The sequence below is a fragment of the Tyto alba genome, unplaced genomic scaffold, assembly GCF_018691265.1.
Source record: "Tyto alba isolate M040663 unplaced genomic scaffold, T.alba_DEE_v4.0 Super-Scaffold_27, whole genome shotgun sequence".
Classification (NCBI taxonomy): domain Eukaryota; kingdom Metazoa; phylum Chordata; class Aves; order Strigiformes; family Tytonidae; genus Tyto; species Tyto alba.
The window spans coordinates 10,423,245-10,447,732 of NW_024881301.1; the positions used below are offsets into that span (position 1 = coordinate 10,423,245).

At 34.8% G+C, this 24,488-nt stretch overlaps 1 protein-coding gene across 3 annotated transcripts in view; it reads right to left on the reverse strand.

Annotated features, from left to right (window-relative positions):
- The window catches only part of DLGAP1 (DLG associated protein 1), a 416,456-nt gene that overhangs the window by 242,130 nt on the left and 149,838 nt on the right, over nt 1-24,488 (reverse strand). For 2 of the 3 annotated variants that reach the window (XM_032987687.2, XM_032987686.2), the window contains one exon: nt 15,773-15,881. The gene's annotated coding sequence lies outside the window, so the exon portion shown is untranslated. The remainder of the gene's footprint in view (nt 1-15,772; nt 15,882-24,488) is intronic. The other variant, XM_032987689.2, reaches the window with a different exon arrangement.

Consider the following 24,488-nt stretch of genomic DNA (forward strand, 5'->3'; position numbering starts at 1 on the left):
CTGTAGAGCAACTGATTTAAGAGGCAAAATAAAGGTCAATGAACAGTGGTAGAACTCGAGGAATTACAGCTGATACTTCAATTGAAGGATTTTCTCAGAAACATGCAGTGTATCAAGACTATACATTCAATCAAGAATGTATTCTTGATACAAAGTCTACAAAACTCCTCTCAAAAATTAAAAAAAATATTTAAAAATAACCTTTAATGTATTTGTGATTTTTGAAGGATAGTGACAAAACAATACCAGCAATTTACTTAGACTTTACTTTTACAGTTGTTAGAAGGCTTTATGCTGCCAGTAAATGTTATCAAGATGTTAAATTAATTCCTTGAAGATCATCAAACAGTATAATTAATTAATGAAACAGTTAAAAGTAGATTCTTAACTTTAATGGAAATGGAGCAGCCACACAATAAAGGTCATATATTTAATTCTTAATCTGACAGAAAGTCTAAAGGGAAAGGCTTTGTGTGACTCTTACTCCTTATTCAGTGTATCCCCTGTAGTTATCCAGTAATTATTTTCACTTGATTTTATTTATTTATTTTTAAATAAACACATTCTGTAAGTATGCATTTAACTTAGCACTTGTGAAAGGCCTAAATATAGTAGCAAGAAAGTTGCCTGATTGCAGAAGTGTGACATTTGGTATCCAAACTGTGATAATATGGAAAATAGGAAGGAGAGAATGGATTGGAAAGGATTAGACACTGCAACCTAAATAGGACACTATACATAGTACACTTGTATACATTATATAGTATCTATAAAGCCATTTTCCTTGCATTTCTGCCAGTTAGGAGCTTACAAAAATAATCTGTTTGACTTGTTCTTAGAAAATAGAAACAAACAAAATAAATACTAAGTTTTAAAAATGACAAAGTAGGATGCTTTTACCTATGCACAAATGATTATTTTGGGATGGTTGGTCAAGAATTATAATAGTTATTAAATGTGGACACAAACTGATGAGGTATCCTGGTTTTAGACCAAATTATAAATTGTTCTATATTGAGTAATGATACATGACTGCTTTAGTATGTTATCACATAGGTTTGCTCTATAATGGAAACAGAAAAAGCACCAATAGGAAAAACCCCAGTGTAAAGATATTAATAATGAAATCCTAACTCTACGGAACATATTTTCTGAGACAAAGGTAAATTTGTCCATGACAATGGTATAATACTTTGCATGAGCATTTGCATGCCTTGGTTTTTCTAGTATGAAAGTCCAGAAAAAAAGGAATCTGCTAAGTACAAACAGAGCAAACTTCACGCCCCACCACAGCCTCCTCCCCAGCACCCTGCAGATCCATCCGAAGGCCTGTGAAACATTTATGTTCCACTTCAGCTATAATTTGAATAATACATTCTGTCAAGTTACATAAATTTCAGAACAAATCATACATCACATATTTGGTAGTAATATTTCCTTATGGAAATTAAAGTGATCTGTGAACTCAAAATTAGTTACCCAAATATTATGAAAAATGCATATAACAGTTTTTCAATCTGAGATGATATATCAGTAATGTAAAAGGTGAAATTATGAATTATTTTATTTTAATAATTAAAAGAGGGATTATTACAGAAAACCAGAAGAGCATACTCTGCCTTGTAGGTTCTTAGGCCTATTAATATTCTGGATTAAGAAAGAGTTCATTGCACTTCTGAAAACTGCTCGACTTGCACTTCTGTACATTAAGTCATATTTTAGGAAGAAAGATATTTTAAAATCACCTACCTGGGGGTCTTTTCCCCCCCTGAATTCAAGTTATTCCTCTATTATAACTAGACTTTCTCCTGCTAAACAAGAAACATAGGTTTCCATTTAATATCTGTATTCTTGCATGAAAAGGCAACCCTGAATTCTGTTACGTAACAGGCTGAAGTGATGGCAAATGCCTGTGGTCTTCTGAAAACCTGTTTCTCCTGTCTCTATAATCCAGGGCAGGTAACTTCCTCGCTGTTAAATCTGGCTACAGGATAAATTTCATAACCCAGACAGTCCTTTTCTACTGGAAGAGCCATTCCTGCTAGGTTGAAGTGAAAAGCAAGTAGAAAAAAAGTTTTTGCTTCTAGACACAAACAGTTCAAGGAGGCTCTCCCACAAACAGAAAGGGCTGGGGTCACTTAGTCCATACTCCTTAACTCCTCAAAAGGCAGGAGGACAGAAAGGAGAAAGAATGCAGAACAGAGAAATATTTTAGAGACTCCCAGGCCAAGGGGAAAGTAAATAAATAAATTACCTACCAAACATTTTCCTGTTCTCAAAAGCAGAAAAAACACACTGGGGAGACAGCTGATTGGAGAAAACCCCTGTCGCTTAAACCACATGGAGGAGAAAGAAGACATTTGAAGAATACTTCCTAGATGTTGCCATTTAATATCACAAGCCAGGGTTCGCAAATGCATGTCAGATACTACAGTACAAGTGTTCTAGTACTTCACATGGACTAAAGAAGGATTTGAGAAATATGACTGTTGATGAAATTGAATAAATTTTAAATAAAATTTCTCTTCTAAAGGACATCCAAGGTGTAAATATCTGCAGGTCTGATTTTTTTTTTTTTTTTTTTTTTTTTAATTTATGTTTTGAGAATAACCAAAGGGAACGAAGGACAGACTTCTCTTACTAAGCAGAACCACTTTCAGGTGGTTTCACGTGATGTTGTATTTCTTCATTCATTCAAGAATATGTGGATGACAGAATTATATATTGTAACTCATATTGGAAAGTCACACACAACCAGAAATAAGTTCTGTACTTAACCAAATATTGTCATTTCAGCTGCTCTGTAAAAAAAAAGTCTACTATTAAATAACAGTGATTTAAAAGACTTCCAGTGGGATTCATATTTAAAAAAAATCAGTCACCTAGTCTCTGCTCTTTGCCAGCAGTTCCTCTAGAGCTGTAGAACGGCACATCTGGAAGCGAGGGGGTGGGACGGTGTGATCTGTCTTCATCATTTAGGGATTTGGTCAAAACCATTCTTTGATGGTGCTATTTCCACTGCCTAAAGAGAGTCTCTAGACAACTGCCTTAGACTAAACGAGTAACTTCGAACTGATCACCTTGGGTGAGATATACTCATCCATAGCACCCTGACTAATGACACTTGTGGGGAACATTTGAAAATGAGAATTGAGAATGAAATGTAAAATATGAAACTTAAGGAGCATTCATAGTGCAGATAAATAAACTTGTGACTGATATTAAATGTTCATTTCAGAATTGGTGCAATAGGTAGTATGATCATGTTTTAACAAAAAGTAATTCAATTATAGGAAAAGCTAAACATTATATGCATTGAAGAAAAATATTTATTTATAGATGTGATTATTATATTCCCATCAACTACAATCTCTGGGTAACTGTACATAATTTAAATTGCTGAATTTTTTTTTAATGCTCATTCATGCTTAGATAAATAGATGATCCTTAGCTGACCAACGAATAACAGATTCTGAGCTAACAACCTTCCCAGTGAGTACACACCTCTGCCAGCCTTCACATTATAACCCCAAGCAGAAGTTCAGCTATCAAAGTTGAAAACAAAGATTACATTAGTGTTGACACAAGCTATTTGTGGGTTAAGTGATGATGGCCAGTGAGAATTAATGGTGCTCAGCAATAGATTTATTTCCCACAGAACCCCACTCACTGTAGAAAAAGCTCTCTTTGGCTTCATCAAATAAAAGACTTCTTCAACCGTAAGCCCACAGTAAGAGCATGGGAGATAAGCGTGCCAACAAAAATCATTAATAACAGAAACACAGTATTAGCTGGGTCTGGTGAAACACCTGGATTTAATGACATCAGTAGAAATGATCAAAGGCTGTTAGTAGCCCACTATGTTTTTTCCATTCCCCGGAGAGTAGTAAGTGCAAACCTGAGTCCATTTCCCAGAGCTGTTTCAGACACTGCAGACTCCTGTCTTCCCTGGTAACAAAGACACACAGATCACTCAAGTATCTGCTCTGTTGTCCGCAACAAAACTGCCTTCCTGAGACACCTAAAATTGGCATGAACAGTGGATCTCCTCTTGGAGATCCCTCCGCTTTCAGGACCCTCAGATCACTCCTCACACTAGAGGAATATGGAGAAAACCAACAGTTTAATGTGTGTCAGGATATCAGGTACTATTATGACCACCAGAACAGAAAAGTATAATTAGCATACTAAATAGGTTCTGCACAGAAATAATACCTTATTTTCCTACCTATGAAGAGGTAGGTTTTTTTTTTTTTTTTGTGTGTGTGTGTGATTAAAAAATAAATATATATCAATGTAGCTAGAGAGATTTTGGGATCTAAATAATATTTATGCAGACTGGGATATGAAAGTCCCAGCTTTCATAGATTTTTTGAGGGTCAGAAGGATTACTAAAAACTTCAGGGCAAATGGTTGAAGAGATTAAGAGAATTCATTTAAGTTTAATCAGAATTTGCCAGAGTCATGTTTGATATATAAATAATGCAAGTTTGAAAAATATGCTGCAAATTTGCATTCTGTTTCCCTGAAAGAAGTGAAGCCGAGAATAGTTTTCATGCTTCATACATCTTCCCTTGTTTTAGTACTGCTGTAGCTATAAGACCATAAGCTAACATTATACATTTAGAAGGATACCCAAAAGTAATAATATTTCAGTCAGAATTTTTCTCTCCTTTTGCACAGAGGTCCAACTTTTCTATGGAAGACATTTGATTTTGTAAAGTTAGAAAAGAACACTGTATCACATCTCTGTAAAAAGCAAAGCATTAAATTTATTCAAGATTTCCTCACAGCAAATAAATAGGTTTTCATTTCTCAAACATACATGAAATGAACACAGTCTGATAGACTGTGCAGCAGCACATACTATCAGTAACTATAATGATACAAATTATTCCACCAATCCTCTTCAATAATTCTAACCAAGAAGGATCTCTGATGAAGCTTTACATAGAATTAATAAATCAAATGGAACGGCATTGGAGACAGAACAGCTGTAATACAGAAAAGTAGTGATCTACTGATTCAATAAGCTGCATTTGTTATTCTCAATTTGTTTTACCATTTGGATTTTAATTACAAATCAAGTATCTAATCTAAGCTGAAATCAGACAATTCAATTTATGTCAGGTATGTGTTTCCAGAAAGTAATCAATCTAACATTTTAGAAGGAAGAAAAAGGTTTTCCTTTAGTTCATTATGATTATTTTGTTTAAATATAAGGAAATCACTAAGAAAATAAATTTAAAAAAATAGCTGTATGCATAATGAAAGTTACTTAACAGAAGAAAAATTTGATTTTGAATAAGATAGCTAAAAAGTACTGGTATTATTGATTTTTTTTTTATCCCCTGACAGCTAACCAATTACTCAGAGAAGACATGCTACAACTACACAATCTTAGCATAATACCATGTGCAGGAAAGATTAGTAACTGAAAACAGAAAACCCACCATGTTGTTGAAGTCTACAATAGTCAGACAGTGCAGGATGAATAAATTCTTGTAGTAGAGGGATATCAGGATACAGCAATTATTTTCTGTTTTCTCAGATACCCAGAGTATTGATATATCAACAAGAGATCAATTAATTACCCAAACAGTCTCACGATATTATTTTGCCTAACCCTAAGCCAGATGCTCTGTCAAATAAGATACTTTCTAAAACTATGCCGCGTTATATCTGGTTCTGTCATGCTTTTCCCACAGCACGTGCTTCTTTGCTTACTGTTGCTCTAAGACACGTTATGATACTTTAAGAAATCTGACTGATGTCACTAAGTATCAAAGAGTCAAAGCCAGATCAGAAATCTTGCTGCAGGACAAGATTCATCTCTGTTACAAATTTTCACTGAAAAAAGAATGAGCCTACAATGGTTCAATAGCATCTGCACAGAAGTGCTGGTTTTATAGCTTGTTTATTTCTGGCGAATTAAAATAGCTGCATCTCCTACAAAGTTGCTTAGATGTATCTCTTGTATTGGATTGCTCCTGATCTTAAATATTTAATTATAGATCTTCTTAGGATTTTAGTCATATTTCAACCCAGTAGTATTATTTCTTTCTTGATGTCATACTGACTGCCTTCAGTCCTGCCTAGTATTATTTTGCTTTTGGACAGATTCCATATCATATACAAAAGAAAATATATTTTGACCTAATCAGTCCAATTTGTACCTCCTGGGACAGCTAGGCTGCCTCATCTCCTTGAACATACTGAGGTACTTTTCCAAATTGTATAGAAAGAAAGAAAAAGTTACATTTATTTGTTATTTTTACAAAATGCTTTAGCAAACTACATATACATACATGCATAAATGCACATATAAAGTGTAATGTAAAGAAATGTGTTATAGTAATTACAGGACTTATTCTGTGAAAGCATTTCTCAGCCTCATTTGTCCAAATCAAGAAATGAATTTATTTAGTTTAACATAAAGCAACACAACTCAATTTTTACTGTGTTCAAACCCTAATTTTAACAAGGTCTATCCATCAGAAAGCTATGTACCCTCCAGATCAGTGGGCATCTTCATGCAGTGCTCTGAAGGTAAAATCACAGCAGCCTTACAGGAAAGCTTGACGCTTCTCTGAGTCATGGGAGAAAATTAGAGTGTATCATTTGAATAGCTGCATTAGAGAGCTACTGAAGTTAACAAGGATATATATTACTTTTTGTCTTGCTTACATTGTTACTTGTTCACTTTCAGAAACCAAAAACCCCAAACTGCTAACATCTGCACTTTCATTTTCTCAGTCACTAACATGAAACAATCAACTGCTTGGACATTAGGCACTTTCAGCTCAACCTGTCTGGAATGTCTTGATCCTGGAAATGTAATATATTTTAAATTGACTTACACTTAATTATTTTTCCAGCACTTGACATTACAATAGCTGCTTTTTAGTTTGAATTTTAAGCTGTGCAAAGAAAATATACAGCAGTTGTCACTAATAATTTGTCTGAAATACATATTGCTTCATCTCCTTGTTGGACTTGATAGACCACATGGAAGATCTACATGATAATAATAACAAGAAATGCAGCAATCAGCGTAATTTTTACTCCTATAATGATACAGAGTTCACCAAGATAACAAATAGCTTTTATATACCGATACAGCCCCAATGACCTAATATTATAATCTTGTTATCACACTGATGTCTTGGATAAAAAGACTTCCAAAATATCTATGATATGTCAACCACTACACAAGCACTGATTTGTATTTGTACTTTATATTCAACTCAATTCACTTTATACAAATTAAAATACTCTGAGTTTTTAACACTGGACTGATATAAGTCTGTTTCCTTACACAACAAAAAGTAAGTTTAAAAAACTGTTGAGCAGGATATATGAGTTATAAATTAATTAAGAGTTAATAATCACCAGCAGACTATTAATTTTCTACATTGTTTCCACGTAGTTTATTTGTGCATTCTTGCATTAAACAACAACAAAAAAAGGTAAAGAAAAAACCCTGAAACCTCAATGTTCTATGTTACTGCTCTATACGTAGTGTCTGTCAGGCAGAATCTGGATTTCTAGAGCCTCACAAAACAGCTCTATGAGTAAACAAGATTCGGGACAGAATCCAGCTCTGATTCGGGGGATACAGGGATCTTCCTCACCCATGAGTGAGCTTTACTTTGTTCTCCATTACCATCCTATTTCATCTGTGTATCTGAAAAGTAATACTAGGTAATTGTCTTGCAAATAGTATTTGTACTGATTACAGATCTGGTTTACAGGATGGGTGGCTTTTAGCCATGTAGATCCTAGGCAGTGAAGTGTAAAAAAAGAAAGAAAATAGATCATTTCTACAGTAAGGGCTGCAGTGTCCAGTGACAGCAAAATTACTGCTTGTACTGGTGCGTGACCAGATACTTAATATGTCTGTGTAGCCTCTAATTCAGTGTAACTCTCATGGAGGTAAAATCGAGTCAGACTCACTCATTTAAGGTCAAAGTTTTCCTGGTGAGAGACAATGCTCTGAAGTGAATTCTTGATGTAGACAATATTACAGAAAAACAAGAAATGCTTAGTTAATATATCTGTCTAGTCACATTTCAGGACCTCCTATGGTTAACACACTCAGATCAGAGGAGATCCTGAAACACAAAGACCATTCCTGCTTTGGCAATCAAATCAGTTGCTAAAAGCCTAAGAGAAACAACACTGTTGCTCGCTCATCTGCTCCATGCCATCTGCATACACAGATCTGGTCTTTCACCATTTTCCGCACTAGCAGCAGCAGAACGGAAGTGCAATAGCATCCTACTACTGCAACACAAGTGAATCACAGCCAACTTATTAAACAGATGAGGTGTAAGTACTTCAACAGCAATCTCAAGTAGCTCCTATTAGGTCAGAAGCTTTTTTAGCTATTCTCATGTACAAATAAACACACTGACTACAGGAACAAAAGAGGCTGCTGGAACAATACAGTCTAACCTGCTGTGTAACACACCAGAGACCATCCCATATCACTTCACAGCGCTTTTGACCAAGCCCCATTTGTGATCCAAAAGCAGCATACTGCTTTTAGCTTTGCTGCATTTCTAGAGGAACCCAAGAGATTTGCATGAATTTAATGAGTACATTTCAAGGATGTCTGAGCATCTAATTCCCTAAATTGCTTCAGCAATCCTAGCCTTAATTCCAACTGAAATATTTTAAGTTACAAGAATCCACAACAGTGTTTGATAAGTTGTTCCAATGTGTAATTACTTCTGCTTAAAAATATGCACTTTGTTTCCATTTCTACATTTAACTTCTGCGTAATGGATCCTTTTTGTCATCATTTGTGAGTCTCAGAAGTTCAGTATTTTGTTGCTTTCCACATTGAGAAAATAATTTTCTGACTCTCCTCCCCAACACTGAACCATTATCAATCTTGTGTCTTCTCCCAAAGTCTCTCCAGTTTTCAACAACTTTTTCAAACGTGAGTACCTTAATGAAATACATCCTGGAGAGGCCACATTTGGAATAGAAATGCAACCCTCTTGTATTCATAAGCACGAGTAGTGAATTAACCTGCCACTTGAAGAATCCCATTACAACTGGTAACATACCATGCTCTCAAAAACTTTTTCAGAATTTTGATTTATGGGATCCCATCCCATTTTGTGCTCCTTTATTTTTGTACTGCCCAATTCTTAACCATAATATTTGTCTATATTTATATCAATAAATATGCATACTATAACATATAATATACAATTATATATTATTAAAATATACAAGTACAATAGTGTAATTATATCTTATAATATAATGTGTAATATAATATACATATTATATTTATATCGATAAACATACAGAACAATATTTTACATACAAACTCACCCAAAATGTTCAAGCAACTTGCACTCCTCAGTATCTAACACTTCATCAATATTTGAACTATTTCCAGACTTTACTTTTGATGAGTTTATATTTTCTTCCACTTCTTGAAATTGTCCTGATTTCTAGGATCTGCAAGATCTGAATTTGAGTTGAAAGAACTTCCTAGCCAGCTCATAAAACCTAAGTACAAATTATTTCATTGTGCTGATTTTGCAACACCAAAATATTTCTTCCCACTTTTAAAATAAAAACAGTAAGATGAGTATTTGCAGGAAATTTCTAGTCTACTTAAACTTAATCAGTGTGCTCAGATAAATTAATGCTTTAAGAGCAAAGGCAATTCAGAAATCATCAATTTTATAAGTGATTATTCATTTTGTTCTTGATGAATGATACTTTGATAGATTATTTTCCTTGGTTTTTCCTTTGGTCTTGAGAACACAGTCACTGCATCCAACCATGACTGTGGTATCTCTTGAGCATTCAAGCCCTGAACACCAGAATTCTTTGCTGTGTCCCTGCCGTGACCCACTGCTATCCTGCCCCTCCCCCAAATCATTAGCCAGCTTTTAAACCTGTGCCTGCAGAGCATAGAAATAAGCTAAAAGAGCTGTCAGGAAAAGGCATCAAAACAAAAGTAGAAACTATAGCATAAAAATAAAACAGATTGCAGAAACAGTTTAAAATAATAACCACATGTCAGAGAGAGTTTCATGTAAAATAAGGCTTTCAGAAGAACATAATTTTGTGTTACCCAATGAGTTGGAAGAGGTTACCAATGTACCTTGTCCAGATTTTCACTATTCAATAAGAACAAATTTATCTTTTTATTTTGCACAACGCAGGTTCCATCCCTGCAACACTGAACTGAAAAAGGATTACCTGAATCAGATTTTTTATTATGTTATTGCTTTAGTTGTTATAATCATACAAAAATATAAAGACAGACCATATAAGGACAGATGCACTTCCTATACTCTTTCCGGTGTGAGGATACACGTGGAGCCCCTGATTCCATGGATCCATAAGGATGTGATGAGACATTTATCACCGTGCTATTGTCTGCTTATGATGTACAATGCAAGCCTAAGACAGACATCTCTCCCTGCATCAGCAGCCTAAAACTAGTGCCAGTTCCATAGCTCAGTTTGTTTCTAAGATAGATGAATTATTTCAGGGATATGATTTTACACCATGGGAGGAAATAGGATTTCCCACTGTGCTCAATTTGAAAATTTTTACTGGAAGAGAATGGTGGGAATACAAGAAATACTCTCTTTATCAGAGTTAATGGTGTTATTGCTTTTGACCCACCATGCAAGCTTCTTACAGGCATCTACTTTCAATAGTGTGCACTTACAAAAATAGCCATGCTGGTTCAATTCAAAGGCCCATTCAGCTGCTGTCATAAACAACACCGGAAGTAGATGCCTAAAGAAGGGTATAGAAAAGCATAAAAAGGTTGAGTAATTCTGGTATTTTGAGCTACAGGTGACGTCTTCTGAGGCTTGAGAGACTTTACGGGAATGTAACCTATCTAATACTGTGTCCCTTGGCCTCAGAGCTGCCACTCAACAGTCGTGCTCTCACAGGCAAATCTATTTTGGCTGTGACTTTCACTGTGAGAAAAGAAAGTCACAAGGAAAGGCATTTTAAAATTAAAGGACCATTTAGCATTCCATAGGATTAATATAAAATAGTAAGGAAAGGTGTAATAAATAACAAAGGACTAGATGTTTAAATATTTAGCCTCAGTTCCTTACTTTTCTTCTACAACCTCATACTTATTAAGGCAATGGGAGGTGGGCTGAGAAGCAGGCAATGCTGTGTTGAAGTTACTTTATCTTTGTCTGAGCCTGTTCCTCTGAGTTTACCAACCTGCTTACTTTCTTATTTAAATAAATGAAATAAAAAATAAATAATTATTTTAAATGAACAATAATGATTTAAAAAGTAAATAAAATATTCTGGTTTGACACCTTGACATACTATATATAAAGCATAAATAGGTACATTTCTTTACTACTGATTAAATCCTGCAAGTGTAATGTAGTCATGCTTTAAAGACAGTGTAATAAAATAACTGATCTGAAAGTTACAAAATTTTTCTCTTTATTTTTACAGAAGTTAAGGTCAGCTGTAGAAAACAGAGCCTTCTGGCACTCTAGGACAACTTCCTCTACCAAATTTCCCATCTTCCACCAAAAAAAAAAAAAATTCAATCTAGATGGCATAGGAAGGATCACACCTTCTTCTAGAATGCAGTCAAATATCTGGATGACATAAGCTGTCAAAAGGCAGATCAAAGTGCATTTCCAAAATAAAGTTTGATACAAAAATGATTACAGCTGTGAGGAATTGTTATCTATTTCTGCTAGATGTGATGAAGTGAAATTTTATTCAGACTGATACAGAAAATATTATGGCCTTAGTTATATAGAATAACAACCTTCCTCTTTATTTTGTTCTTTTTTCCTCCAGCTACATATTTAACTCATGTAAGCAAATTCATCACAATTTATATTTCTTAAAGACAAGCCTCTATAGTTTCTAGTTATTCATGATTGTTTCATCATTTATCAGTAGAAATTAAACTTTTGATACAATATTTTACTCTATATCTCAGCACCTCTCTATCCACAGTTTTTAGTATTTTCTCCACCTATATACTATAACTCCATGTTACCTTACGTCTGCACAGATCATGATTTTTCAGAGTTATGACACTGTTGTCACTACAGCACTGAAATCTAAGGACTGTCCAGTATCCAGCTCATCCCAAAACATTATGGATATTCCCTGAATTTCCAACTTGCTACTGGATGCAAAAATTGATTTGGACCTTTACATTTCTTCAGATCTCTCTTGTTGCTTAAAAGAGTTATCCCTATCTTTTAATTTGATGTTTGGCTTTCCCATAAGTAGAGAAGGAAGTAGAATTTATAAAAAGTAATTTCTTTTATATTTTCTTGTTTTATCTGATAGACAAGACAATTCACATGTCAATCTCATTGTCATTTAAGTTTTTTTTCTCTGATTCATAGGCATTGTATATCCAATCAGGGAATTACCATTCAAACTATAATATACAAGTATTTTCTGATTTTTTCTTAAAAAAACCCGAAGCAGGTTATGATGATTTTTCAATTAGCACCCAAAAGCTCTTTTTCCTTTATATTTGATTACACTACATTTGCCTCATCTAAGCTTCTGTGCCTTCTCAGCAGATTTTACCCGAGGCAAAACTTCTAATTTTTCTAATTACAGCTGTTACCTTCACAGCAGCATTATTAATAAAATACCTCACACTTCCTCTTGTACTGCATCAAAGATCATCGTATCTTTTAGCTGGTAATTTGTTCTCTCTGTCTTGTGTCCTTTTTCCCTAAGGAACAGTATTTTGAAGAGCCCAGGACTGCTGCATAATTAGATCATACAAAGCATCCACTACCCTATCTCCTAATAAGACAGGAAGACATTAAGATTAGATTTCTTTCATACATTCTCCCTGTAGAGGATTAATTATATTTCTTTTGTTTGGTCTCATTAAAGTTCAATTTATTCTGCGTCCTTAACACATTTCATATAGATTATCCTTATCTGACTTTTTCAAAGACTAGTCATCTTCTCCCTGCTTATAAATATATCTTGATTTAATGGCATATTTAAGTTCCATCTGCATCTCCCTTGAACAAAATTCACAATAGAGTAATATACATTGATGATATATTCTTTATGAAAATAAATGGACCACACCCTGTTCTTTCTAATAAATATATCAATTGTCAAAATACTTTCTTCAATGACATAATGTGTTCCTTTGTTAAGAGATTTCTTATGCCCCTACCTTGCCTCCTTTTGCCCCAGGCAAAAAGTCCCCTTTACAGATGGGCAATAAACTGATGGGAAGCCTCACAGAAACTGGTGTTTCTTTTGAGAAGCATCTATGGCCACACAGGAGTAATTAATTTCTGTCATTTTGTCCATTCAGATTATTCTAAAGTGAATAGTATTTTTTTGTGTAGTACTAACAGTGTTTTAGTCACATTCAAGCTTCTGTATACCCCAGTATTTCCCTCAGCTTTCCATTTTTATAAGCAATCAATTAATACTCCAACAAACCAGTGTATTTACAATAAAAATAATTTCCTTTTGCATTCTCCAATATAACCCTCTATATTGAAAGAATTACATTACACCTCTTCCCCCAACACTCAGTGAAAAAAGTCTCTATGCTGCCCTCCAAGTGGTGGTGCTTTTGCTTCTTGTGAAGAAGCAGAGGGTTGCTGTATTAGGATAAATTAGTGTGTCTGTATATATCTACAAATACCCTATCCAAAATCTTAAATAACCTATCCAAAACTAGGTGGATCAACTGAATAGGTGGACTCTATAAAATGCCATAAGAAGGATCGAATTTAATAATACAACTAAATCACAACTTCTTAATGATTAAAAGAGGAAATCACCAATACTTAGGTGAATTTCAAGTAAAACTACAAGCAAAAAATGGTACATGAGATTGTATTTGAAAAACATCTGTCATGATGTGTGTCAACTGACAACATATATTTTGGCATTTCCTGATTTTTGCAGAGGTGACCACAGCCTTAATAATGTTCTTACTGAATCATTCTTAACGTACTTGGCCCGTTGAAAGGACACATACCCAAATTCAAGTGCATAAAGTAGACAAAGTTGAGCACAGCTGTAAGAAACTAAACACTGGGAATGCTGGAGATAGTAATTTTAACCAAACCACAAGGAACTGAGAAGATAGATTTTTTTTTTTTTCCTATATGAAAACACACAGTAATTGATATCAATATATATATAAGTGATAAGTAAATGTATTACTGAAAAGAAACAAATTCCTGAGCTAAAAATACAACTTTTACTTGGGAAAAATCACATAATTGCAAAGATTATATCACCATTTCAGTGAAGTTTTAGACTTTTAAAGAAGGCAAAGTTGAGGAAAAGAACTGGTCTAATTAGTTTACATTGTCAGAAAACACATGCTGGTTCCAAGTCCTATTCTGCAAAGAAAATGCACCATTTTTTTCGTAATGTATATGGACCTTAGAAATATATACTTGTAATGTATAAGTGCATACATGTATGCTACATGTATAAAACACAGAATGATATATACATATATATAATTATGTATAATAAATCTTCATGGATACAGTTTTATGGCTACGGAAATGCTGCAGCAGCATGGGTAAGTTCTCATAGTAAGTTTACTAGAATACAAAGCAACTGTTACTGCTGAATAATTAGATAACAATCTAATTGTAAGAAATTATAATTTTTAAGTGATGGGAAAACAAATGGAAAACAATGAGTAAAGATCACTCTGGAGTGATACAAAGAGTATTCCAGAGATGTAAAACATTTCATTTAGTATCTTAAACTTACACTCCACTTAAGGAAATTTAGAAGTTGAAGTACAGTATCATACCTAACTATTCCTGATATACCCATAACCAATTATATAATTATTAATTTCATATTATAATTCAATTGCTTATTACTAAACTGTAAACAGTTGCATATAGGATAGTTCTAAGAGTTTTAAAATCATAAGCAGCATGACCATCATTTTACGAAGAAATATAAATGAAAAATTCTCTCCCTGTTCCTAGTGCATGTATGTTTAAGACTGTCATGTGGCAATAAACAGGATATAGAAGTGTTGATTTGTCTCAATAGGATTACCTTTGTGAAATATGCATACTTCGCTGTATGCAGACATTTTATTGCTACTCAATTTGTGTTCAAGAGGCTAGAGTTGCTAGAGGTCAGCTTATCTTCAGAATGTCTACTAGATCGGTAAGGTCCTGTTTTTTTGCAGAACTTGGTGTTAAACAAGAGCTGTGGAAACTGTGGAAAAGGAAGTTCTTTTCTACCAGAGCTTCTCCAGGCCATTTCAATGTTGCTTTCAGGATGCTGCAACCACTCCCCCATGCTGTCTTCTGTACTTCATTTTTGTGTCTGCTCTCTCTCTATCATTATACTCCTCCAGGCCAAATTAATCCTTTCTTCTCATGCTCTCTGCACATTCCCACAGCTATGGTACATCTAGCTCTATGGGGCTCTACTCAACATTTAAGTTTATATGCTATATTTTTATGTTCATGTCAGACTCATGAAAATCATTCACCACAACATTCAAAGACACATGATATTAATGTTGCCTGAAGACCTAGATAAGTATAAAGATGGGTTACCATATGTATCATTTTCTAAGCCAAAATAGCAAGCTATCAGGCTACCTTTATTTCCATTAAAGCAGTTCAGAATCTGCAATCATTTGGCTTTCTACTGCTTACAAGTAAATCTGGAGAAAAATGAGTAAAAGTGATGCAGAGACAGATCAAGGAGAATGATCAGAGAGTAAGAAGAAAGGACTCACCTCCTTTAGTCAGTTTTCCATTTTAGTTTGTTTCAATAGTTACAGGGAAGAGATTTTTTGCACACTCCTTAATTCAGATGTCAGTTCCAATATTTGATGCTTGACTGTTCTGAAACACAAAGTGTAGCAGTTAAAACTATAAGCCTGAAACAAGATAAATTTATTAATGTGACGAGCAGATACATATTCATTAAAAATCCACAATATTGAGAGGCTTTATATCAATGGTACATGGCAAAATTTTCAAATGTTTCCACACTCTCCTCCTTGCAAGAAAAAAGCACAAAAAAAAATATTTGCATTGTATAACACTGCATCTGTAGTGCCATCTCCCATGTTTTACTCTCCCTGCACAACACAGTGAGAGTTTGTCAGTCCTTTCACAGAAAGATACAAAGACTAGTTACATGTGTTTGCCTCAGTAAATCTACTGGCTCCCCACAAGCTCAGCTCTCCCCCCGTCTCGTCCTTCTACAACCTTTTCTCACACTACAGAAGCATGATGGAGTCCTGCTGCTTCTGTCTGGAAAAGCAGAGGAGAACGGTGAGGAACTTAACCAACCACCCAGCTGTACACATGGTGCTTCCCCACCAGCATTCAATGGGTGGCGGACAAAATTGCAGTGGCAAATCACCACACATTTAAATGTATCAATTTTTAAAATCATATAAACTGAAAATACTTATTTCCAAGCCATTTTCTCTCTCTGGTAAGAAAAATGATATATATGTTTTTCCCTTCTTAGTTTTCCAGCACTACTTACTGAGACTAACAGGAATAAATGGTTTTCCTCTGTGCTCTATATTTGAGCTCTATGAGTCATCTCACTATTTCAAGTTTTCTTTCTCATCACTTAAAGGTCTAGCCTATTTTCTTCTGTTTTTTTTTTTTTTTTTTTTTTTTTTTTTTATGTGAGCAATTTGTAAGTACAAACCAGAATAAGTGCAAACATTTTTTCTTGTAAGTGCAGTTAACAGCTCCAATATAACTTTTACTGAAAAGCATATTAAAAGAGTTAAAAAAAATATAAATATATGGCTAAGTGTACTTTGATACTAGCCTCAGACCATACTGAAGTATGATCAGTACAACTTGTTCAGTGTGTTGAAAACTCATAGGTCATTTTACTCTCTTGATGCTCATTCAAAGAAACACCTTTACACAGACAAGTTAACTATTGGGCACTAAGTGACAGAAAAAACAAGTAAAACCTTTCAGAGCAAAAATAACCTGCAAGAATTACAAACTCATGTTTATAAAGCCAGAACAGACCAACCAGATCAGAGATTCTGATGTCCCACTTCTCATAAGCTAGAAAACTTTCTTATATTAACTCATTTGGAAACAGCATGCACATCATAGTAAAGAATCAAGGTTTGGTTGAAGTTCTTTCAAATAACTGCTAAGGGGACAACAGCCTCTATACACAAGACGAGTTTATTTCTGGGAATTCCTTAACCTCAAAGGCAGTCAAGCTGATGAAGACTGCATCCTGCCTTTTGTTACTGTCTTTTAATTTGCTATGAGAGCTGTTTCTAAGATGAACCAAATTCTAATACTGGTTAAGAGTCTCTGAAATTAATGTTAGAATAGAAACACATCCCACTAGCAGTCCAGTGACAGCACTTTGTGTATAGCTGGCTTTGAGGACCTGCCTCTCTCCTGAAGTATATAACCATCTTTAGTGTATTTCTTAAGTCTAAAGCTAACTTTCCAGTTCTCTGTACAACTGGTCTTTAAATCATTTTTCTTTCCCGATTGTGCAGGTTTTTGTGTCAGAAGGGTGAGAAAAACATGTTTCGTGCAGGAAAATGTGATGGTAAAACCATCAGATTGGTGTTGGGATCAAGAGAAGTACAGAACCAGAAATTATTTTTAAATAATTTCAGAAAGGCATAGATTTACAGTTGACAGGATCTCTTTTAAGAGAGGCTTTAATTTGATTACAGTATTGACTACATCATAACCATTTCAGATTTTCCTCAAGAGTCTAAAACTGACAGAGTATATTTAACTGTAACAAGTAAAATGGATTGATTTTTCCATATAATATCCCCTTAGGGAGCTTTCAAAGATAAATCTGTAAAGTATCAAACTGGGCAGGTTTTTATGCAGAACCTTCAGTTGTAAGGACTTCTCTGAACCCACTGAAACTCCTGTGTTTAAAGATTTGTTTGATTGTCTGAGAACCTTGCTGAAGCTGTGCTCAAGTGAGTTTCTCTTAGTTGGCAGCATTCACTTGAATAAGAAATATTTTAACTTGTCAGATAGATTTAGTGATAGAGAGATTGAGGCCAGGTAATATAAAGGTATCACCTGCATTGCACAGGCATTAAGCACCCTGGAAGCTGTAAGTGAAGACAAAATTTGAGAAGAACCTTCTGCAAACATATAAGCATATATAATGCAGTTTTCAGAGATGGTCATGGACTAGTAGCTTTAAGCTCTGTACTACGCATGGTACTAGCTAAGTCAACAGCCCAAACTATTTCAAAATTTTAAAAATAGTTTTAAAATTTGTTTAATTCTTCACCCTATTTACTTTTGATTCTTCTTATTTATGTATGTCCATGCACGCCAGCCTTCTCTGCCCAGTTTTGCAGCTTTTCAATTAATTAGACATACAACCAGAAAAGGTTCACAGAAGAGCAAGATGGTATAGAATGACTTCTGTGCAAGGGACAAATGAATATGGTAAGACTCTTTGATCTATGAAAGAAAGAATTGAATCATGGAAGATTACAAAGACATCTTTGGCATGGAGAGAGTTAATAAAGTTATTTTTTTCACTACCTCATTCTGCCCAGTGCAAGAACTAGAGAGCATTAAATGAAGCTGGTTAAGAGTCACACTCATAAAAAGTAAAAAAGGAGAACAAATGAACAAAGGGTTCATTTGGTTCTTGCTGCAAGGTGCAGTTGTGTCGTGGAACACACTGCCACAGGTGGTCATGGACATCAAATCATGTCTTCAAGAGAAGTCTGAACAGGTGTGGAAAAATTAAATCCTCTGAATTTAGCCAACTATAAATGTTCAGAAACATCCAGCTCAGAAAGACCCAAAGTTCGGGATGACTGGAAGCTAAGAGCATATGTTTGCCACATTCTTATGTTCTTTCTTTTGGTCTCTGATGCATGAAACAGGACGTGGAACAAAAGGACCTTTGACCTTGACATTGTAGATATTTTTATGGTACAACCAAGAATTCGTGCACACTGACATCCACATCTGGCATACAGGAAAAAGGGTAATTGACTAGAAGGTGGACAGGATTCAAATGTTGATTTTTAGACTGATATGTTTACAACACTTTGAATGATGTTTAATTAAAGTACAGAAGTAAAAACTGTAGGGTATCTGGTCTCTTTTGATTAGCTTTAGACTGCTGTTTTTTTATGAAATAAATGGACATTCTGAATTGACTTTCCACTCAACAGAGTGACCTGAAATTGCTTCATAGCCTGCATTCACCACCATAGCAGGAATCAGAATTACCTTAACCCCCTCAGTTTCTGGTTCAGTTTTAGCACACAACAGTGACTCAAATTACCCATGTATTGAATGGCAGATGATTTTCAAAAAGCAGAGTCTCCAAAACCAGCTTTTAGGTGACAAATAATAACTTCACCACCACTATGTGGTTCTGGCTAGATTTGGTCAGAAAGACATCTGGAAAAAGTGCAGTGAAGAACAGTAACAAAAAATAACCTGGATCAGGTGCTCAGGAAGGCTGTGGCATCTCCATCCTGGGAGATATTGAACGAGACACTCATGGACTCATGAACTTGATGAAATTTTGACATTAGCTCTGCTTGAGCAGGGGCTTCTACTAGATGACCACCTATAATTCCTTTCTATGTAAATTATTCTGTGATTCTGCAGTTCTACAAAATAAACTCGAATCATGTCTGTCCAACTCCTATGCAGAACACTAAATTCACAGTGTGACCATTATCGTCAAACTAAATTTCAATGCAAAAATGAAGGGCAGGTCTTCAAATGTTTTGTAACAAGTCACTTGGTTTCTCTTCTATATGATGCATCTTTACATTCCTGGGCTTCTGCTGTCATGCACCTTTTTTAGTTAACAAAAATATACTGCAAAGGAGATGGATCAAGTTTTTTATCTACTTTGTTTCTTTCCCATCTTTTTTCCCCACTTCTCATATTTTCATATTTTTATTAAGTAAAAGTTATTTGTAGTGAAAGTGCATGACCATCCATTTTTCCGTAAGCAATATCAGAATACCAACCTACTTTAACAGCCCAAATCTGTTCCATTACAAGTATTTACTTACACGGGCTCTATACATAGTGCATCCTTTCAATGGGGGTACCTAGGGTGGCAAATGGCAGATAACCTCAGATGTTCAGAAGGGACCTCTTTCACAACATGATTTAATGCATATTAAGCCTAGTGCTTATATATATTTGCTACCCAAATTATAACAAAATAGTAATAATTACAGAAATGACAACTGGCTAGTAACCACTAGCAAATAAACTTCTAAAAATTTAATTAGAACAATACTAGTGTAGTAGTAATGAGAATACCATGGAGCTTAGCAATGAGCACAAAACCCAACCTTCTTCCAATAAAGCCAAGACTGCAATATTGCACACACTTACTCTACCTCATTTGTAAAATTAAGTCTCTCTCAGACAATTAAAAATCATGCTGAGTATTGAGCCACAGTAAATTACAAATATAATTAAGTAAATAAGAAAGCCCAAGTCCCTACTAAAATACGTTGCCAATTCAGCTAATCCAAGCACAGCAAATATTAATACAATACTTCAATGTCTATAGCTCAGCTCCTGATCTACAGTAATAATAACACATTAAGATTTTGTCTGTAGTCAGAACAAACCATTTATTTTCCCCTAGACAACTGGAGCACCAACTTACCAATAATAAGTTGCTTGTATCTTCCATCATCCTGCTGCAGAAGGTGGGTAGAGAAGATGAGCACTTTTATCCTGATTGTATTTGCCACAGATTATATGGACACAGTCTTTTGACTATACTTTACTCTAAACTGAAAAGAAGCCAACCCAAAGCTATTTAATGATAAAGGATTAAAATCAGTGTTCATTAAAGGGCTCTGCAAAGTGTGATTTCTAATTATGCTACTTTAGGAAGTCACTAGACAAACACTACTTGCATTCTTTTGTTTCTATAACCAAAGAGGAAACAATTCATACCTTGAGAAAACTTTCTGATTTCAGTAGCTAGCACATCAATGAGGAAAAAGTTTAAAATTCCAGGTCACTGACAACTTCAGATAAGTACTATGCTAGAAGTGAAATATGTCTAAAATTATGCTGACAGCACATGTCACTTGCCGACAATGTACACTAGTACTGATATGTACTGGTATCTGTTTACAAGCTCACAGAGAAAAGATTAAATACAATTTAATTCATTCAAACCTAAGTATGTATTTATACCACTATATAGCACTGTGTGAATGGCAGACATTTCACTGTCTCACAGTAGTTGTATTATCCCCAGCCCAACCTTATAAATATTAATTGCTTTTGAAACTGAATTATAAGTCTGCACATGACATAAAGGAAAAACCAAGTACAGGCTTTCCCTCAACATCAATCCACAAGAGGAATAAAATATTCTCTATGAAATGTTCCTGCCTCGGCACCTCTGTGGAAAATTCTGCAATCACTTCTACTTGGAGGTAAATGGCTTTAATTTGCTCTTCACTGTAAGTGAAAGAATCAGTTATATAAAGCCTTAATATTTCCAAACCTGTTCTGCAATAGAGAGGCTTCCACAGCTCCTCACCCATGACTGCCCCACTGTGAGATTTTTCTTGTCATGAAGGACTTGGCTCAAAAGCATGCAGAAAACTAAAACTGAAGCAAAATTTTAAAAAAATCATAAAACCACAACCTTTTGTATCCACCACCACCCTGAGAAGTCTTTGTATTTTAAACAGGAATAGCTACAAACCACAAAACTAACAACTGTCCTAAAGGGACGAGAGAAAGCAAAAAAAAAAAAAAAAAAAATCTAAGTGCAACAAGTGGGAGAGCAAGGAAAGAAAGGCTACAGGCAACACCTGTGGCCATGCTCACTCCCAACTGCTGCTGCATTATGCCGTTGATAACTTCTCACCCTGCCTCGTTCATGTCTGGCAGACACAAGTACTTCCAGTGAGGTGAAACTCTCGCCTCACAGTGACTGAGCGAAGCAGCTAACCCAAACGGCACTTGGGGCTGCTGTGCAAAAAGGTCAACAAAGTAGGAGAGATGTCTAGACCTAACGACTAGGGATCTGGTATAGTTGCAGTTATCATCCCAGTTTTAACTGTGTTAATTGCATGAGCAACAGAAGAAAATACATAAAACAGACTCATGAAATTTGAAGAACACATGAAAAAACAAGGTCAGTCAGCCTCCCCTTGCTCCTAAGGAAGGAAACATTTTAGCCCATGATAATTTTATATAAAATAATTTCAGTGTGGAACACTGTATAGATACTGTCCAGTCCATCTCCTCTTACCATTTGATATGTATATATATAAAAATATATTTATTCACACCACATATGTGGTGGCAGTCTCTACATCATACCTGCAGAGTCAAGTGAAATGTTATAAAAAAACAACTATAATTTTCTTTCACATACTGTTGTACATCTTATGCAATTTCTGCCTAAAATATCTGTACATCATAGAAGTGCTTCTAACACAACTCTGCCAATTTTAAAGAAACTGTGTACCTCAAATAACATTTCCACAAATGTCTAATGTTCCTTCTGAAGTTATACTGGTCTTTGTATTTCTCACAAAGCCTTTACATTGCATCAGTTCACCCTCACTTCTGGGAACATGTATAGAGGCAATATATGAGTAGTACTGCAAGAATTATTGTGGTTTTAAACAATTATAAGTTTCCATCCTTCTCCTCCTCAAAATAGTATGATGGGCAGTAAAAAACAGGAAACAAAAACCAAGCCATATTATTTTCCACACCATACAGTGAAAAGTAGACATCTTCAAAGAACATCTTCTAGAATCTGTATGTGAATTTTAAACATGTCCAACTCACGGTTGTATTACATGAAGTCCCATTCCTGCAATCATTGAAATTCCCTTTGCTTTTAAATGCCAAGAATCTGTTTTCAGCCTAAATAGCAATCATGAGGCATTTGAGCCTTTTTTTTGACACTGAACATTAAAAAACTGCATCCAGCTGTTGCAGGGAGAAATTCTCAATTACACAGTTGGTTGAAAATACTCTGCGTAATAAAGAACTTTACTTGTGCAGCACAATTAGGAATCTGCAAACAGGGGAATACTTTGATAATTTAGTCACAATTTCCATATAGGTTACATTTCTCCTAACACAAATCAGGGAATGTAACAGACCATCTTTCAAAATATTTAAGAGCATATTTATTGCTCTTTACCATTTCCTAGTAAAAAAAAATCATATTGCTTTTCTTTCATCTGGTCCATGTCTTTCCACACTTGCTCTGGAGCCAAAGCAAAGCATCACTGTGGATATATGACAGAGGCTATCCCTGCAAATTTTCATGGTTAAAACATCTGGCTAGGCAACAGTTTTCCCATACAGAGTACATTTTTTTTTTTTTTTTTTTTTCATTCAGTCATCATCCACTGGCTATACTTAAACTCAAGCCTTCAAACCTTCCAAACAGGGATCTGGGTACTACACTGGATTTGGAAAAAAATTCATCAACAGAAAATTATCTTTTAATCATGATACTTTGGGTGGTAAAATGATGAAAGTTTACTCCTGCATGAATTCCACCAAATTGAACTGTCTTAGGTAGTCAAGGCACAGTAGAGTTTGTGTGTTAGGTCCTGTATGATTAAATATTCCTTCTGTTAGCAGAGAATTTTTTTTTTTTTTTTTTTTTTTTTCTTTAAAATCAGGGTAAACCATTCATTTTTTGACCTCAATGAGCTGAAAACTAAAGACCTAGGCAAGTTCAAACTACCTTGTCAATAGAGGTAATTCATAAGTCTGTGAAACAATCTCATATGTCACCAATATAAATCATGTCAAGTGGTCATATGTAAGTTCCTGGTGCACACAGAAGCAAATGAAAAATTGCAGCATACCAGGTTTATCTTTATTAGCTATAAATTAGTAACTTTTTTTTTTTTTTTTTTTAAAACAAAGTAACAGACAATACTGACAGGTTGACCCTAACACAGATTTTTCTCTTTAGTTTGTGCAATAAACAAGACACATCAGGGCAATCTTAGGGAGTCATGAATGTAGTACCTTTGTCACAGAAGTCTGCTGCTGGGCTACCTCTGCTTACACTGGCTGTCAATATTGCTGTTGATTTGAATGGGAACATAGGTTGAAATAAAAAGCTTTTTAAAAATCCCACACAGTGTAATCAGGTTTATTATATCTAACTACACAATCACTGGTTTTCAATTATATTTTACTGTGAGAAAATTGAAGAAATCACCTAATCATGAGAACTTTTTATACATATTTTTGATTATAGACTTCACAGTGTACCAGTATGCAAGACAATTGTACAAGGACAAAGAGAGAATACAGTTCCTGTAACTGCATGTTGTTTTTGCTTAATTACTTTATTAACTGCTTGATTAGCTAGTTGGTGCAGTTCTGAGAAAATGTAAAGCAGTAATAAGTGCTAATTAATCACATTATTTATGTAACATTCAACTACAGCTGCAAATTGTA